The sequence below is a fragment of the Podarcis cretensis genome, assembly GCF_951804945.1.
Source record: "Podarcis cretensis genome assembly, chromosome: 5".
NCBI lineage: Eukaryota > Metazoa > Chordata > Lepidosauria > Squamata > Lacertidae > Podarcis > Podarcis cretensis.
The window spans coordinates 58,161,131-58,180,138 of NC_137174.1; the positions used below are offsets into that span (position 1 = coordinate 58,161,131).

The window sequence follows — 19,008 nt, forward strand, 5'->3', positions numbered from 1 at the left end:
TGCTCAAGAGTGATCCTTGGATGGGAAGAGAAATCTTAAAGTTACCTTTTTTAAAAAACGATTGCACATCTCTTTATGCTACCATGCCCCATGGTAACACAGATAACAAAAGAGCAGGTCCAAAAAGGACTAGGCAAATTAAGGCAGGAGTGAGGGACCTTTGGTCCTCCAGATGTTGTTGAACTACAACTGCCATCACCTCTAACAAGTATGACCAGTGGCCAGGGATGATGGGACTTGAAGTTCAGCCTACCAAATGAAATAAATACCTGTCCTTTTCAGCACTCCGTATGGTACACATTACCTGCAGGTCTGAGTTGGAATGTCTAAATAATAGCTTGGTAGGCTCACTGAAATGGTGGTGCATATGGTTGATGTTACAGCCAGGGTCATCTTCCGCCAACCCACCAGGTACAGGGGTATGAAGAAAGTTGATATGAAGCTACTGGCAGATCAGGGTAATCACCAGTGAGTTGGCTGATGTCCCATTGTTTAACAATAGCAGCAACCCCTCTGCTGCCCAAAATTATAGTGCTGAAATAAAGAAAGCTTAGGCTAACCAGGGGTGGAATTTTGTGTGGAAGGACTGTGAGCTCTGTTCAGTTCTGATTGTCAAAACAAATTCCTGGGCTCATAATTACTTAATGCTAAGAGTATGTCTTTTGCAACAGGCTGTGGTCAGTTGATCTTGGAGTTCTACTAAAAATAAAAATTGATCGCACAAGCTTCAAGTCTGCTCACTCCATAATTGGTCCTCCCACTTCCTGCTGCAAGAGAGTTGGGGAAGAACATGTATGCACTTGCAGACATGGCCTAAGCTAATGCTTATTGCATTTGGAAAACTTATCTGCAGGGCACATTCATCATACTCCCACCTGTATGGAAGCAGGAAAAACAAATGCATGTCACTATCTGTCAGAGTTCTGAAGTGCAACTGGTTAAACAGGGCAGCCAGGTAATAATTAACTAGGGATAGTAGTCCTGAGTGTTCACAGCACTGCAAAGAAAGTGTACAATCTTGCTGTAATGCAGTTCCATGCAAATCACACAGGTCCAATGTTCATCAGTTAAAGACTATCCATAGGAAGCAAATCCCACAATGCTCAGCTGATATCTGCACATTTATTTCCAGTTACCAGAAGCGGAAAACATATTTTTCAGTTTAAAGAGAAATATCACATCTATTATGCTTTTACCATATAAGGATATTCTTCTTTCTTTTTACAACCCTTTGATGAAGATAATTCTGTTTTACCACGGTGGAACTGAGATGGTGGCATAATGCTTGCCCAAGACTTCCTTATGAATTCATAGCTTAGGTTTTCGGGTCCATATCCAAAATGCTGTCTGCTGGATCACACTGTAAATATGCATCCTGTACCATCTGAATATGTCATACAAGTCTCCTAAAACAGAACTAAGCCAGGGACATATGTCAGATATACATGCCTGCTGCAAGCAATAGCACAGAACATATAACAGAAAGCACTGAACACGTCAGGGGGAAAAATGGAGCAGTAAACAGCAGAACACAAAGAGTCCCAATCAGAAATGGTGCCCACTGGCATAGCAGCTGGCATAAGAACAAGGAATGACCGGACAAAACTCCAGGAACTGTAATAAAATTCTATCCTCTTTGGTAAATGTGCAGAGTGCAAATGGAAAAACGTGTGTGTAAAGCTTGAACGGTGGCTTTGTTCAAGAGAAAGGGATGAGCTGTCTAGGACACAATGGAAGGAGAAAGAAGCAAGTGCCATTGATGCTTACTAAAATTCAAGCCCATGACCTCCCCTCCCTGTGACCTATAGCAGCACATATGAAACCAAAGCAAAGCAGCTCAAAGAAATCACAGTGTTTGGAGAGCAAAAAGGTGAGATTGAAATCCTACTGTAGGTTCCTGGGCCAGTGTGTGTAGCTGTCACTCAGATACAATAGTAGAGCAATCACGGGGGGGAACATGTGTCAGCATCCACAAGAAAGCAATTAGCCTTGGACTCACACATTGGTTGGGTTTGTGGCCTAGCCGGGCAGATGTGTGTTGTATAGAACCGAGAGATAAAAGCTCATATTCAAAGAGGAAATTGGGGCTGATGGTATTATATCAATGCCTCAAAAATGATTTGCGCTCACAGAGATGGTTTCAAACCTGCGAGGACTTCTGCAATTCCTGAGCAAAGAAGGAGGTTCTCATTGCTTCCCTACACTATTATTTGCTCTTGCATTGTAGTGTCGCAAGGGACCCTGATAGTCCAGCTGCCATGCTACCTAATAGGGTTGCACTTTCAGACAAAAAAGCAGGGGGGGGGGTAGATTGGTCACATGGGTTGCCAGGAGACGGGCCAAAAGGGTGGGTTGGCCCATGCAGTACTCCTCCTGATTGGCTCAGGGGTTAGTCCCAATGAGGAAATCACAGCGCACAATAGAGCAAGGGCAGTCAGCACCAAGGACAGCTCCCTAGTGAGCATTTTGCTCTAAGAGTGTCTGGGACAGGACTGGGACCTTTTATGCCTGGAGGTCTAGATCATTCATTGGGATCTTGGCCTTAAAGAGGCAGGCCTCTAGCTTACAGCCTAGCACTTCCTCCTCCTCTCTGTGGATTCCCTCCAGGTTTATTACTGGTGTTGATTTGCTGACATGGTGGGTATGGGTCTCAATTCTGGGGATGAGGTATTCATGCTCTGTTCATGCTTTCCAATCCCTAGATGATATATCTTCAACCCTTATCCCAGAGAGGGCTGTGTGCATGTGCCTGTTGTATTTGTGGGTCTGGGGTGCTATGTGGGCACCATGTTGTATGTCTTCTCTTGCCTTGTTTTTTCATCTTGTTCTCTGAAACAGTGGTTGTGAAGAGCACAAGGCCATCACAATGCCTGGGGACCGACAGCACTGGGATTGTTGCTAGCTGTGCAGCTGGGGCTGAGGGAGTACTCTGGCATCACTGTGCCGTGTGTGTGTGTGTGTGTGTGTGTGTGGAGATGCAGGGGTTCTGAAGAGGGCATGTCCCAATTGTCATGAAGTCATTGGCTGACTCCATGGGTGGATGGCATGTGTCTGTCATTTTCTCATGTTTTTGTATTTTGTTTCCATTGATTTTAACTGTTCTCCTTCCTGGCTTGAGCATGTACAGCAGTCTTCCTCAATGTGATGCCCTCCAGATGTTTTGGGCATCATCCCTGCCCAAAAAGAGGCTATGCTTCCTAGGGCTTGTGGAGATTCTAGTTCAAAACATCTGTAAGGCCACAGCTGGAGGCTGATGTATAGAATTCAGGAACCATTTTGCCAGTATATGGCAGTGATCTCTGGACCTGGAGTACAAGATTCTTTGCCTCATCTCATAGATTTAAGCACTTATTTAAATCTCTCCCATTGAAACTAATTTGATTTAAAAATGTTTTACATCACCCAAATTAATACAAATCTCCTGACTGGGTCAAAGAGAGCCTTGAGAATGTGAAGGCAGTGCCTCTGAAGCCAAGGCTGGGGCTCAGTAGGATTTCCAGTAGTCCCAAGGCAAAGCTCCAGTGACCCACACCTTTCATTCTTCCAAATGATTGTCTGGAACAGAATAAATTATGAAAACTAAGCACGTACATGTACATTTTTTTAGTGACACCTGTAGTTAAATGATGTAATTTATTGACATTATTTAGACTGATTATAACTGAGCAGTTCTTCCTTCAGAATTTGGGTTACTTTTCTGCTAGGTGTTGATTTAAGAAAACAATAATTGTGCAGTGTATAGACAACAGCGCCCAATCATTTGTTGACATAAAAGTAACTTGCGGTCTTGTTGAAACTAGCATAACTAAGACTGGACAAAGATGGACAGCACCTATGTGATCCAAGACATACCATAGGAATACGAGCCACTATTGAAATGCTACTCATCTAGATGTTCCCAGGAGCACCTTTTTTTTTGCCTTAAAAAACCAGTGGGCATCAGTCTGACAAAGAAGTCCAACTGATTTCAATGAGAGAGTTTTTAGCACTTTCTTAATCTTTTTCAGTGGAATTTAAAAGATAAGTTTAGATAGTTATTGCACAATTATTTAATAAGCAAGACTTGCATAGTGGCTCTCAGGAACAGATATAGGGCCAACCTAAGCAACGCAAATGAAAGTTGAAAGAATGCTTCAACATGGCTCCATTTATGCATCCAAAACCAGCCTGGGAATACAACTGCGATTGGCTAAGTGCCATGGCGCAGAGTTCAACCAATCAATGGGCTCCACTCAACTGATACCAAACCCGTACCCACTCCCTATTCAGTGGGCCTGTCAGCGGCAAGGAACGTAATGAAACAAGCAAGGCTTGATTTATGCACTGGAGTCTCTGCTCTGCCTCATTCCAGCAGAGCTGAAGTGCCGGATTTCCTGTACTGGGCCCCATCATGGTGTGAGATTCTGCCAAAGTGCGAGTGAGATGTGCGGTGGGGAGTGTATCAGGGGTGGTATTGTCTACACGCAAATGCTCAACTTTATGTACTTTTAACTAGAGGTGTAACAGATGGTTCCGTTTCAGTCCAAGCAGTGGAGAACCGTGCCCATTCTGCCTGTAGCCAATCAATCCAGCCACTCTGGGGGAAAACTGCAAGCTGGGCTTGGAAGTCTGGCTGCCAGCAATCCAGAGGAAAAGCTTTTACACAGGCTAATGTGGTCGGCTGCCATGTGAAACTGGGGAAACGAGGAGGATGGGATTAAAAATACATCAATGCAAACAACCTCATGCTGGGCTTTGGTCAGGAATAATGGCTGGGAAGAGAGGGGAGAGCAGGCACAATTTGGAAAATTAAAAAATGTGCTTTGGCCTGTACCATTAACACCCGATCATTTTAAACTGGCAGGCATAAGGGGAAGGGAAATTAACTACTTTATGAGAAGAGAGTTGCCAATAGAGGAGTAAAAATTTGATGTTGCACAAAATGGCTGTAGCAGGTTGTCTTGGCCTTTTAAATGCTTAAGCATCTGCACAGGGCTGCTGGAGCCAGCCTTCCCTGTGAATTGGCAGAGCAAAACAGGGCCCTCCCCTCCACATCTCTTTGTCTGCCTGTCTGCAAGATCATAACTTTTTGGAACTGGGTCAAATTCATTCAGATCTTTCAGCAGATGCCCTGAGCATCAATGGGTAGATCTCTCTACCCCACCCCTCTCGATTTGGGGGAAGCTTATTCTTTTTCTTCTTTATAAATGCTGCACCAATGAAATGTTTTCATCAGCATGACTTGTGAGTTTTAAATTGCATGAAAAACCTATGGAGGACTGGACAGTCTTGATGTAGACGGAGTTGGTGGAGGAAGGCAAGTAACGATGAGCCAGAAATTAGTAAAGGTTTATATGGGCTTTCCAGGTTCTGACCCATAAGCAGAACACCAAGAGATTGATTGCCTGGGATTTGAAAAATGGAGAAGAGGGATTTATCACCAGGCTTCAAAGCCCTAGTAGTTAACTGGTAGGAAGGAAGGAACAGGCCAGTCTGTTTCTACCCCATGCAAATTTTGCATGTGCTCATTCATAAGTCTATCTTATTCTGGTTTTGTAATTCATTTTTTAAATCTCTGCATAAAAATGCCTGTTTAAATATGTATTTTATTTCAATTTACAAATTTCTAAATGTATTTTATCCTAAAATAAATGAATTTTATTTTATTCTAAAATCAATGAATTCTGGTAAAAAAATTTGAGCCAAAAAGTGTATTGCAAAATTCAACAAAGAGCAAAATCCAAAGGATAGTTACTGTCTGCTCTGCACATTAGTCCAGATCAAGTCAGTCCATGCTGGAATTCATAGAAACTGAATTTCTCAACCAGCCCTGTGGCTAGACTGCATTTGGCTTGGTGGGTCATGAATTGAACATGTGACATGGTCAGGCTCAGTTGTCGGAGGCCACATCTAGTTTCAGAGTTGAGTTGCTTGAGCTGGAAGCTGAGGCCAGCAGCATGCAGAGGGCCTCTCAGTAACATGACTCTCAAGCAATCAGTGTCAAAGTTTATGCCTCTTGCTATGTGATCTTTAATATGTAATTGACACAGCACCCCACATTCTCATGATCATGCCAACAGCCTTAAATCAGTCACTTATGGGGCTATATAAATCCTCCTTCTATCTGAGTTCAAGTGAAGAATGCATAGCTTCAAACTTATCAACTGAAACTTGATTTCCCTTATACCATCCGCATTGTTAACAAACTAGAAAATATTAAAATACTTCTTTGCATTCATCCTCTGCCACATGAAGAATCAGTGCTGCATGATGAAGTCGCCCATCTTTCTTACCTGGTCCACTCTTAGTACAAATCAAATAGTCCTTACCAGTTCTCGGCAACATTTCCTGGAGTTTTGTTTTGTTTTGCATCATAGTTTCACTTTCAGTTTGCAAATTCTGTAGCGTGGAACAAACAAACTTTACTTAACCCAGCAATTCTTACTACAACAGTTGTGCAACTTGCAACTGCCCTGGGTTTCATTCCTCTGCTAGAGTTCCCCCATGCACAGGGCACTTACTCCTGCAACACTTTGATTCCTACTATCATTACAGGGCTGCTTTTGCAATCTAACCTAACCATTTAACTGCCCTTCCTTTTTATATTTGTCTGTTGTCATCACTGGTTCTTGCTGGATATGATAAAGAGTTAGGCAAGTCTGAAATAATATTCCTTGGAATTGCTGGAATCTGTTAAGAGATGATGAGTGAGTCATTTCCCCCTCCCATCTCCTTGGAAGCAACCTGCACTGCCTGTTGCCAGACAGACCCAGCGCCAGCATCCAGCATCCTTAGCTAGGGCCCTGGGCACCAGCAGAGCTCAATACAGATGATGGCCCTGGGCTGCCCTTTAAACAAGTTGCTTTCCAGAACTGTGCTTCGGTTAGTGCCTGGCAGTTGGGTCTTGGAGCCACCATCTGCATTTCCCACAATGCCTCTGCAGCAGTGTCACTCGGGGGAATTATGGGAAATTAAAAGGGCAATTCAGAGACCCAGGTGCCCAACACTTTTTGCTGCAATGCTGCAACCTGATGTTGCAGCTGCACCAGGTAAACCCACCAGAGGGGGCACTGACACAGGAGGGAGCCAACCAGAAAGCATGTTGCTCAAACCTGGAACTGTCCTTGTTGATGGAGGTGGAATCCCTGTTGTCACTACATGGGGAAACAACTGCATTCTTATGTCTCCATAAATCAACCGCAACTCATATGTAATGAAAACTTGATATAAAAATTCACATATCATGCCTATGTGTCAGGGAACTGACATCGGAGCGAGAGGTGGAGGCAAGGCTCCAAAGCGATGCAGGAAAGGGGACCAGCAGGGGGGAAGGAATTCAGCGTAACACCGGTAGAGAAGGGAGGGAGATGGAGGATTCAGAGAGAGGTCTCCAAGACCCTTCACCCGAGACTAGTGGAGAGAGCGCGGACACGCCTCTGCCTTCCCCTTACTTGCGCAGACGAATTCCACGCAGGGAAAGTAGGAGGAGACTTGGTGTCAAACAGCTCTTATGCTGGAAGAGGTTCAAGAAACGCCCACTGACGGATTCTGCAAGTGACTGACCGGCCACGGAGTGTGGGCTGTCAGCCAAAGCATGGTTGGCCAGGCAATCTAACCAAAACTGAAGGCAACTTACGCACAAGTAACCCCTTACAACCATTACACTATGGTATATCATAGAATCCTCCTATCATCTAGTCCAACTCCTATGCAGCTGTCCCATATGGGGATTGAACCCTCAACCTTGGCGTTATCAGCACTATGCTCTAACCAACTGAGCTATCCAGGCTCCATCCCAGTATCTTGTCTTCAGCTATTACTTAAATCAGATGCAGGGAAGTGGGAGAAATTTGATTCTGTTGGCATTTAAAGGCAAACTTACCAAATTTGCACTCTGTGAAACAAACATGAACTGAAACACAACCGTTCTTTGACACTTGCACTTCTCTGAATTTTGCAAGGCAGTTCTTCAGCCAAGAAATGCATACAAAAATATATATCCTAGATCGGATTTAGTGTGCCTAAACATGCAAATACTAGTGAAATTAACATGCAAAAAATGTGTTATGTTTGGGAAATTTGTTTTTCAAAAATGCGTATGTTAGGACAAACACATATATATTAAGAGAAATTTGCATTAAAATGTTGATGAATTTTCATCAACTAATGCATCATCTACAAACTAACACAGAAAAATGGAGAATTGAATTTAAGATTGGAAAAATGAGAAATTGAGTGAAATCAAAATTGATAGAATTGCTTATGCCTAATCAGATGCTACAGAGGAAATATCCAAGAAACAGGACAGTTCTGGAAAGATTACCAGTGTTCACTCGCTTGTTCTGATTTTCAGTTTAGTGTAGTTCTCCCCAGTTTTATTTCCATGTTGACCACAGGTCATTAAATAAATGCAAGCTACAATATATAAAACGTTTAACGATGGGACTCATATCTTACGAATGATTACAAATGGCAAGAGGTAGGTCAACTACAATTAATTGTCATTACAATGATCATGCTAGCCATTCACAACAAAAGCAGCATGAGATTTAGATAATTCGAAGGAATAAATGGCTGGTTATGTAATAGTCCTTAACATCTATTTGCTAATAGAAAGTCTGTCTTTTGAAGATCTGATCAATTTTCCTTATCTGTCAACAGCTGGGGAAGAAATTTGATTCTAACTGATATGCGAAAGGAGCGTGTCAAAAGATAATGCGCAAGATCCTTGGTTTCTCTTGTGCCAAAAAAACATAATCAGGCTTCATATGAAACATGAGAAATTCTCCTTTCCAGAGCAACTGTTGGCATCAGATTAAGCTTTATTGGTTAGGAGCTCTTCTCAGCAGGAAGTAACTAATTTGAATAATATCAACTTCTAGACAATGCTGGTATTTAAACATAGCAATCTATGGTGCAACTGGGTTGCTCCTTGCTTATGCTGTTATCAGGTAGGTTGAAATTGTTATACACCTTTCACCAGAATTCTGACTTGGCCCAGCATCATACTTAATATCTAATTTTGCTGTATTTTCAGACATCAAGAGACATTCTGATTTTGTCCTTTAGTGGGCACTTGCAGAAAAGATTACCGGCTTGGGTTGCTTTTAGAACTCATATAACACCCATTCTGAATCCCCTGCATTGCTTACCAGGTTTGTTTCCAGACCCAATTCAAGCTGCTCATATTAGTGTTCAAAGCCCTAAACGGCTTAGGCAACAACAACAACAACAATAATGATTTATTGTTTATACCCCACCCATCTGGCTGGGTTTCCCCAGCCACTCTGGGCTGCTTCCAACAAAATATTTAAAAATACAATAAAACATAAAACATTAAAAACTTCCATAAACAAAAGTCAGATAGTTGTTTATTTCCTTGACATCTGATGGGAGGGTCTTCCACAGGGTGGGCGCCACTACCAAGAAGGCCCTTTGCCAGGTTCTCTGTAACTTCACTTCTCGCAGGGAGGGAACTGCCAGAAGGCCCTCAAATTTGGACCTCAGTGTCTGGGCTGAATGATGGGGGTGGAGACGTTGCTTCAGGTATACTGGACCGAGGCTGTTTAGGGCTTTAAAGGTCAGCACCAACACTTTGAATTGTGCTTGGAAACATACTGGGAGCCAATGTAGGTCTTTCAGGACTGGGGTTATGTGGTTTTGGCAGCCAAGTATCTGAAAGACCGCTTCCTTTCCTTCAGATCACCCTGAGGGGACTCACTTGGTACTTACACCTTCCTCAGAGGTTTTCCGTGGGGTGGCTTGGGAGAGAGGATTCTCTGTGGCAGCCCCAAGTTGTGGAATTCTGTCCGCACAGTAAATGCTAAAGGTGCACCTCTTTACACTGCCCTTTGACACCTGAGATATGTATGTAACACTGCAACTGTTTTTAATTCAGATTTTCAAAACTGTTGTAACCCACCCTGAGATCTGCTGGTGAAGGGTGGATAGTAAGAATAACAGTAGCAGTAATGAAAATATACAATATCTCAGTGACCATCAGCATCAAAGACTGAGTGTAAACTGCTTTGGGATCGTAACCGACTTACACAGTTTAAAAAGTGAACAAATAAAGATCGGTCCACAAGGTAATTGAGCAGATGTAAATTGCCTTAAATCAGTTTCAACTAATTACAGTGGGGCTCCCATCAGTTTAAAGTCTGTCTTAATTGATTTATGGACTGCGCTATAAGCCTTTTAAATCTCCCACCATAAGGAACCCCTTTCACTGTCACTACTCATTTTCATTCCTCTTTTTAGTACTTAAAAAAAGTTTCATTATATCTTCTTTAAGATGGCGTGACAAGACCCATACAGACTATTCAAATGAACGGATATGTCTCTATTTAGGGGCATTAGGTGTATTAAATGCACAATGTTTGGTTTCTTAATCATCCTACCTTTCTGATGACATCCCCCTCCCAGTTTTTCCAGTTTTACAATGGCTCCAGAACCACTTCTGGATTTCTGCTCGCAAATTAAAAACACACCTGATTAAGGCAGCATGTCTAATGTGTATTAACACACATATAAAGGTAAAGGTACCCCTGCCCATACGGGCCAGTCTTGACAGACTCTGGGGTTGTGCGCCCATCTCACTTAAGAGGCCAGGGGCCAGCGCTGTCCGGAGACATTTCCGGGTCACGTGGCCAGCGTGACATCGCTGCTCTGGCGAGCCAGAGCCGCACACGGAAACGCCGTTTACCTTCCCGCTGGTAAGCGGTCCCTATTTATCTACTTGCACCCGGAGGTGCTTTCGAACTGCTAGGTTGGCAGGCGCTGGGACCGAGCAGCGGGAGCGCACCCCGCCGCAGGGATTCGAACCGCCGACCTTTCGATCGGCAAGTCCTAGGCGCTGAGGCTTTAACCCACAGCGCCACCTGCGTCCCTGCAACACACATATATCAACAGCTAAATTCTTAAGTCCTGGATCTCACTGTCTCGAATAATATCAAACCCAGAGACATTTAATAACCATATGTACATAAAACTGTTGTGGGCACACACAGTAATCCCACTTGCATGATTCTTGATTTGGTACTTTTCAGCCCTTTAAGCAACACGGCCCCATTCTTAAAATAGGGGAGTGGGGCAGGGGAGCACTGGCACATGACGGACTGTCATCCCATTGAGTTGAAGATCATTTGAGAAGCATGCCCCCCAATTTTCAAGTTTCTGCCTAGATTAGGCTTCCAAATTCAACATGGCTGTCAGGCCACTTCTGACCTCATTTATCAATCGGCTGAGTAATGTTCTGCTGATGGGAGAGAAAAGAAAAGAGAGAGAGCGTAAGTGGAGACGGAGTGTCTCTGAAAACTGAGAGGAGGGCAGGGGGTGGAGAGCAATGGAGACATCTGACCTGGACACTGGGACAGCAGATAAATTAGAAAGAGCATAACCCCACGGAGATGCATGCTCCGGCTCATGCAGCAGGCATTAAGGATGAAATATTTTCAGAGTAACAATTCACCTCTAACTGGAAGGACAGGGACTCGCTGACATTTTGGGCAATGAACACAGCCTGCTGGTGCTCCTCTTGGAGGGATGAGACGTGGGGAGAGAAGTGAGGAGCAAAAGCAGAAGGATATATGCAATCCCAGTTCCTAAGTTCCAGGTTACACTTACCTTGTTGGTTTAACTCATTTAATAGAGTTATAGGACTGAGAAGGACCAAAGTAAGAGAAGCACCTGGAACTAAGGACCAAAACGAACACGATGTTGATTAGATCTCCTCATTTAAAAATAAATAAAAAATAAAGCCATTGTGGGGCTCTCTGATTTAGATTGGAACAAGATTTCTGGGAGGTGGGGGTATTTGAAGCCAATTCTGCCTGCAACGTTTCCCCATTCAAGATCATGCAAACAAGGATTGAAAGGTGATATTACCCCTGCTGGGAGGAAAGACTGCATTGTTTCTGACTCTTTTTTTAGGGAAAGGATTAAGCATATCCCTCCACCTCCCTGCAGTGACTCTGCTCCGTTCAGAACAAGATCCCCTGCCAGTTGAGAAGGTCAGAAGAGCCAATCACCATTCTCTCATAGCATGTCTGTTTGGACCTTCGTATTAAACGAATATCAATAGGACATACTTTCACGAAAATTCATTTCAGTTCAATTCTAACCACAGAGACTCCCAGCTCTGCAGCCCCAGTCATGGAAGTGTTTGCTGTGGTGAGGAAGAAGGATGTTTCATTGACTTTGCAGAGGCCATTGAGGAGGATTGTGGACACATTCCTTTACCCCGGAGTTTGTGCAGTCAAGGCTGGTTTAATCAGGCAACTGAGCAGAGTTGGATAGTTCCTCTGTTACTTACCCAGTACACTTCAGCTGCAGTAGCACAAACCTTACAGCCAGTTTGTTTGCATGCTGTCTTTACCACAAAGACACTCAAAAGTGGTTTACAGAAAATGAATAAATATGATAATAGTACAGTAGCCATAATATGTAATAAAATTATAATATTAAAACAACAACAACTTATTATTTCTACCTCGCCCATCTGGCTAGGTTTCCCCAGCCACTCTGGGCAGCTTTCAACAGAACATTAAAAACAGAATAAAACATCAAGCATTAAAAACTTCCCTAAATGGGGATGCCTTCAGATGTCTTCTAAAAGTCGGATAGTTGTTTATTTCCTTGACATCTGACAGGAGGGTGTTCCACAGGGAAGGGGCCACTACTGAGAAGGCCCTCTGTCTGGTTCCCTGTAAACCTCACTTCTTGCAGTGAGGGAACCACCAGATGGCCCTCGGCGCTGGACCTCAGTGTCCGGGCTGAATGATGGAGGAGGAGACGCTCCTTCAGGTATACTGGGCCAAGGCTGTTTATGGCTTTAAAGGTCAGCACCAACACTTTGAATTGTGCTTGGAGACATTATATATCGCTGCAATATATATCACTGTAATATATACAGTACATATTTGAATAAAACTTGCCAATATGCCATTTAACAATATCTAGTATTGAATAATATACAGTACCCATAACCAATGTGGGATTGTTCCATCAAAATAATGGATTTGAAAGATATGGGTCATTTCTTACATATTATGGCTACATTCGATGGTAGGACATGCCATTTCCAAATATTTCTAAAATATTAGTTAAGATTTATGCATTTAATTTATGGGTACATTTATTTAATTTATGAATTGCCTCCTATGAAAATATCTCAAAGCAATTAACAGATAGCAGATAAATGAAGCTTCAGTGGCTGCATTCAGGCTCCCTGTGCACAGATGTCACTTTGGGTTATTTTCTTCCATGGTGTGAGCTTACCTTTCTTCCAACATGGCTCTTTGATAACACAGACTTGCTTCATCCAAGGCTGATTTCTTTCTTCTCCTCTTTGCCACTCTTCCACTGGGACAGCAGTCTGCCTTTCTAATTGTTTCCCCTGCCCCAAAGTGCTTTGTCTGTTTGTCTGATTAAGCATTTGTCTGGCCTATTATTAGTAGTATAAAAATAAGACTAAATGTTTTAGGTAACTTCTCCAAAGGAAGGGGAGGTGGCTTCAAGATTGTCAAAGGGCTACCAACCAGCACTGTTCTTTGGCTGCAAACAGGAAAAAACAGGATTTATCTGATCTGAAACTTTGCATTCCCACCCAAAGTGTAGCGAGTGTGTTGCTGCTCCACCACTGCCCACCCATGAAAATCATGTGCACATGGATACACATACAATATCTGAGTATATGGAGATTGTATGGTGTGCCATAGACCAGAAGGGGAGGAAGGGGCATAGGGACTGATGACATGACCAATGTCAGAAGCATTTGAAAGGCAAGAAATGCATTTGGTGAAGACACTTCCAGATGGCCCAAGAGAGCTCACTGTGCTGCTTGCCAGGCAGGGAAAGTGAGAACAGCCAAGGCACGCTTGTCTCTCTGACCTAAGGCAAAATGTCTTCTCTTTCCCAGCTAATACAGCACACAACCACTTGTGCTACACTGATTGGGTTGCAGGGAGAAAGTGCCAGCCAACATTCTGCCTTCAGGCCCAGGCAAGGCAGACATAAAATATGGGATGGGGAGAATCAGTGAAGACAGAGTTGTGTCCCCCCTAGCAACTGCCAACATCCACCTTGGGATGCTTTCCCAACAGTTGGAGAAACACAGACCCAGATAGATGATGGGCAAGCTCTATGAAAGCATGTCCTCCCCATCACCTGAAAATATGGCCTCTCTCTCTTGAGGTTGAAAACAAAGTTGCTGTTGAACTATCTAGAAAGAAGACAAGGGGCATGTGATCATCTACCCTGCAGACAAAACCACTTGGTCATTCCACCTCTCCAGGGGATGCTGGGAGTTGTAGTTTTATGAGGGGGGCTGGGGAACTCTGAGAGAGGCTCCCCAGCATCCATACCAACCTACAGCTCCCAGGATTCTTTGGAGGAAGCCACCTCAGATATTATACAATAGGTATAAATTTGCTGGATATCTAGGCCCCACAGGAGAGATTTCCCCAGTAAACTGCTCAGTCAACACATCTACACGCTGTTGCCCAATACAGTATCCATTTCTATACAATGGAACTCAGCACCCTCTCTCTGAGAGCAAGCCCAACTGAAATCTGATTATGGAATCCCACTTTGCAAGCCCAGCAAGGCACGTGATCTGAGGGAGTTTATGTTAATCCATATTATCCCCAAAGCTGCTCCATTCCTTTGATGTGCTGTGGAAAATAGCAGCATTTAAGTTTTCATGGCATGCGAATGGCGGAAATGTAGATTCTCGTTGGCGCAGCTACTATTTTGAGAGATTGTTAACATCATTGTTATTGGGGGGGCATCATTGTCATTGGGGGGAACAAACATCATTGTCATTGGGCATTGGGGGAGAAAGCAGGGAGAATTGCAAGGTGAAGACAAACAGAATACCAGAGGTGTCACCCAAATGAAGGATCTGGGTCAATTAATAGTCCTGATTTTGACTTATTATTTGAAAAATTTGATACAGCATTTCAGTGAACGTGATATCATCTCAAGATCTTTGATGGAAATAGTTCCACAGGCAAGTCATTCATTGTCTGGCAAATGATTGTCTGGCAAGTCATTCTCTGAATGAGTAAATGCGATCAATTGTTTACAACAACGCCTTCCATCCTGATCCCTCGCACATAGACAGAAGAAGTCCTATTGAAGCCTGATTTAAAATTCACCTTTTAATATTTACTTACTTACTTATCAAACCTTTATTAGGCATTATGCAGGTAAAACCATAAAAGGAAAATAACATATAAAAGCCTTGAGATATATATAAAAAGGCAGGAGTTGGCTACATACAAATATAAATATATACATATAGAATCAGTGGTTTTCCTTGTTAACCTGCTCCTTGGAGGACTGCTGCCAAAAACTCGGCTACCCCCGCCGTTACCCTTTGGTCAGCGTCGGATAGGTAGAGTCCCACACATTCAGCTTGCTGGGGTTCCAGACCACCCGAAAGGGGGGACAGCACGCGTTGACGGAGCGTACTGTACAATGGGCAATGAAAGAGGATATGCTCTACAGTGTCCGGGACATTCATAGAACATCTGCAGAATCTCTTGCTTCTGGGAATGTTTTGATATCTTCCCCAGACAAATGCTGAGGGAAAAACATTCAAACGGGCCAGCATAAAAGCCCTACGTTGGGCTGGGATTATTAATTTAGAGACGTAATTGGCTCTGCAATCTGAGATATTTAAATCGTAGAATCTGGGGGAGCAAATTTTGTTTACAGCTGCCATAATATTTTGTCTCTCGACATCCTTTAGTCTAGTTAGGATATTATGGAGAATATATTGCTCATTAGAATTGTACAGGAGCTCCAGCTCGATGCCTAAAGATTCAATTTTTTTTTCAAGGTGCTGATACCATCTTGATTTATAAGGGTCTTTGAGCAAATCAGCGAGCAGACTTGATGGAGGGCAGCGAAAATGGCAGCGTAACCAATACTTTATTGAGGTGGACCATGCCCAGTATTCCATTGTGTGTATGCCTATTTCTGCACACATTGTTTCATATTTGATCATAAGAGGGAGTCCAAGAATACGTCTCAAAAAGCTGGAGTGAATCTTTTTTATATCACTGTTATATGCTTGGACCCATAGCGGGATACCATAGAATATCTGGGATTGCACTTTTGCTTGAAATATCTGATTGGCCGCAGGAATAAATTGATTACCTTTCTGATAATAAAAACGGGCAACTGCTGATGAGATGCACTTTGCCTGTTTTATGGCATTTGTGCGATGGGTTGCCCACCCTAAGTTGCTCTGGAATAAGATTCCCAGATATCTATGGATTTTCACTTGTTGGATTTCTTGCCCTCTTATTTTCCATTTCTCTAATTTCCAACCATTCGAGAAGACCAAAATTTTTGTCTTCTCATAATTTATAGAGAGTTTGTTACATTCGCAGTAAAGGATCAGTGAAGATATAAGACGTTTCAGACCCAAGCTCGTTAGTGATAGTAAGACAGCATCGTCTGCGTATAATAAGAGAGGAACTGGTTTCTGATTGAGTTTAGGGGCATGTGATTCTATTTTTTGAAGGTAATCTGGCAAGTCTGATAAAAATAAATTAAATAGAAAGGGGGCAAGAATACACCCTTGTTTTACCCCTTTCGAGTTTGGGATGTCTGAGGAGAGGTGACCTTTGGTGTTAAGTTTGACTTGACAGGTATTGGAAGAATGTAGATTTTGCATTAGAATCAATAAGCGCTGATCAATTTTTAATTCTGTGAGTTTCCTCCACAACTTTGGGCGGTCAATTGAGTCGAATGCACCACGAAAATCTACAAAAGCAGCGTATATCTTAGATTGCCTTTGGGATCTGTATTTTTCAACCAGATGCATAAGTGTAAGACAGTGGTCTAGAGTAGAGCAACCTTTGGAGAAACCTATTTGTTCTTTCCCTGGTAAATTTAGATTTTTCATCCAGGTAAGAAGTTTAGATAAGAGGTGCTTAGCGTAGATTTTCCCTATCACTGATAGTAGGCTTATCGGTCTATAATTCCTTGGTTCTTTTGGGTCGCCATTTTTAAAGATTGGAATAATTATTGATCTTAACCATATCTCAGGTATGGTCCCATATTTATCTATAAGAGTAAACAATTGAGCTAAGGGTTCTGCCCACCAATCTATATAGGTCTTAAATAGTTCTATTGGTAGACCGTCTGGCCCAGGAGATTTCCCCGATTTGAAGTTTTTAACTATCTCTCTAATTTCCTCTTCCTCTACCCTTGGCCACTCCTGGAGTTTATTAATTTTATTTTTAATGGTTTCATTTCCTTTAAGCTCACCGTGTAGATTGTTAAATACAGATGTAAAGTATTGGGACCATTTGGATTCTGCAATTGGTGGCAGAGTTAGTTGATTTTCGGCTTTCAGTCCTCCGTACACTAGGCTCCAGAACGCTTTGTTGTTTTTACTCTGAATTGAGTCGAATAATTGTAGCCATTTTTGGGTTGCGTATTTCTGTTTCTTTTCGGCCAGAATATAATGGTATTTTCTTTTTTCATCAAGATAAGAGGGCTCTAGTTTAGTGCGATTATTTTTAAATGTTTGGCGCAGTTTTCTTTTTAGCTGGAAACATTCATCATCAAACCAAGGGCTAGCGCTATATTTAAGTTCCCAAACTTTAGGTGGAGTACTAAGCTCTACAAGCATTTGGAAGATTTCATTATAAATTTTAGGAATATCACAGTAGGAATTAGTGGTCTTTTAATATTTAAATGGCTGTGATTATCAAGTCTGTCATTTAATCATATGGACTAACTGGTGAGTGCTTTCAGCTCTGGACAACGTCTAGGAAGGAAAGAAGTGAGGGCAGGTAAAAGGAAATATCACACATCAGCTATCAAATCATTGTATAAAAATATCCCCATTGAAGCTGTTGCAGTGTAGTATGTCAAAGTATTTTCTGGACAAAGGAGATGCTGACAAGTAAGTATTTTAGCTGATGGCTGGCAGCCATTCTACCAAGCCTGTCTCTTAAGCTAAGTGGTCATGTTCTCAGGTCAGTATTAGGGTGGGAACACCCTCAGGGCAGCAGGAAATGGGACTGTGGATTAGTAAGAGTCCCCTATGCTTCTGGTTCAAATACAGTTACCTTGCTATTCTTAACTTCTGCCTCATTTATTTATGTATCTATTGGAAATATGTATTCCCTCCTTTTCTATTTACTCCTTTATCCACCAGAAAGAGATTCTAATGATTTTTAAGGAGATTCTTATTCAGGACATCCAATCACATTCTCAGTATTTACGGTATTTGTATAAAAAAAATGTTTTCTGCTTCTATTATTTTCCTCTTGCCCGCTCTCTCTTCAGCTACTGGGTCCTGCTCAGGACAAAATTCTTAAAACACAAGTCTATGGTTAATAGAACACAGCACCTGCCTATTAATCATACTGATTCATGAGGCAGATGTCAAGGTAAACATCACTATGAAAGGATAAAATGAAAGTACTTAGAACAAAGTCAAAAATTAAATCTGGCAAAAAGACACGGCAGGAAAATTAAACTGCATTAGGAGCTGAGGAGAATGCTTTCAGTCTCATTCTAAAGATAATTAGGGATGGGATTTGGTGAATGAAGGGAGGAGGGAGAAGAGTGGTGTAGCGGTGAGGTGCTATAGCTAAAAAGGCCCTGCTCATTGTTGTCACCTAGAAGATGGAAAGTGGAAAATGAGCTCTGCCAGCCATGGGTGTAGCCAGGATTTTTGCTGTTGGGGGGGAGAGGGGCAGGCAGAATCACAGTTAGTTTTTTTATTGATTTATTGATTTATTTAAGGGGGCAGCTGCCCCCCTGCCCCCCAGGCTATGCCCATGCTGCCAGCCATTGGCTCTGGCTCTATCTACTGCTGACCTTCCTGTATTTCACCCTACAAGCCCCACAGGGTGCCACCCACCTTTGCTAATGACCATTTTGGTCAGGGTCTGAAGGAGCTGCAAGCCCTCTCCCTGTGCCTAGGTCAGGGCTGTGTGTGAGGTTTGCCCCTGCTATCTTTTTCCACAGAGAATCATTTCTCTGAAGATGCTATTAGCT

The 19,008-nt window shown here is 42.7% G+C and overlaps 1 long non-coding RNA gene across 1 annotated transcript in view; it reads left to right on the top strand.

Annotated features, from left to right (window-relative positions):
• Positions 1-19,008, top strand: part of LOC307216869 — a 67,494-nt gene that overhangs the window by 27,908 nt on the left and 20,578 nt on the right. The gene's annotated exons all lie outside the window — the stretch shown is intronic.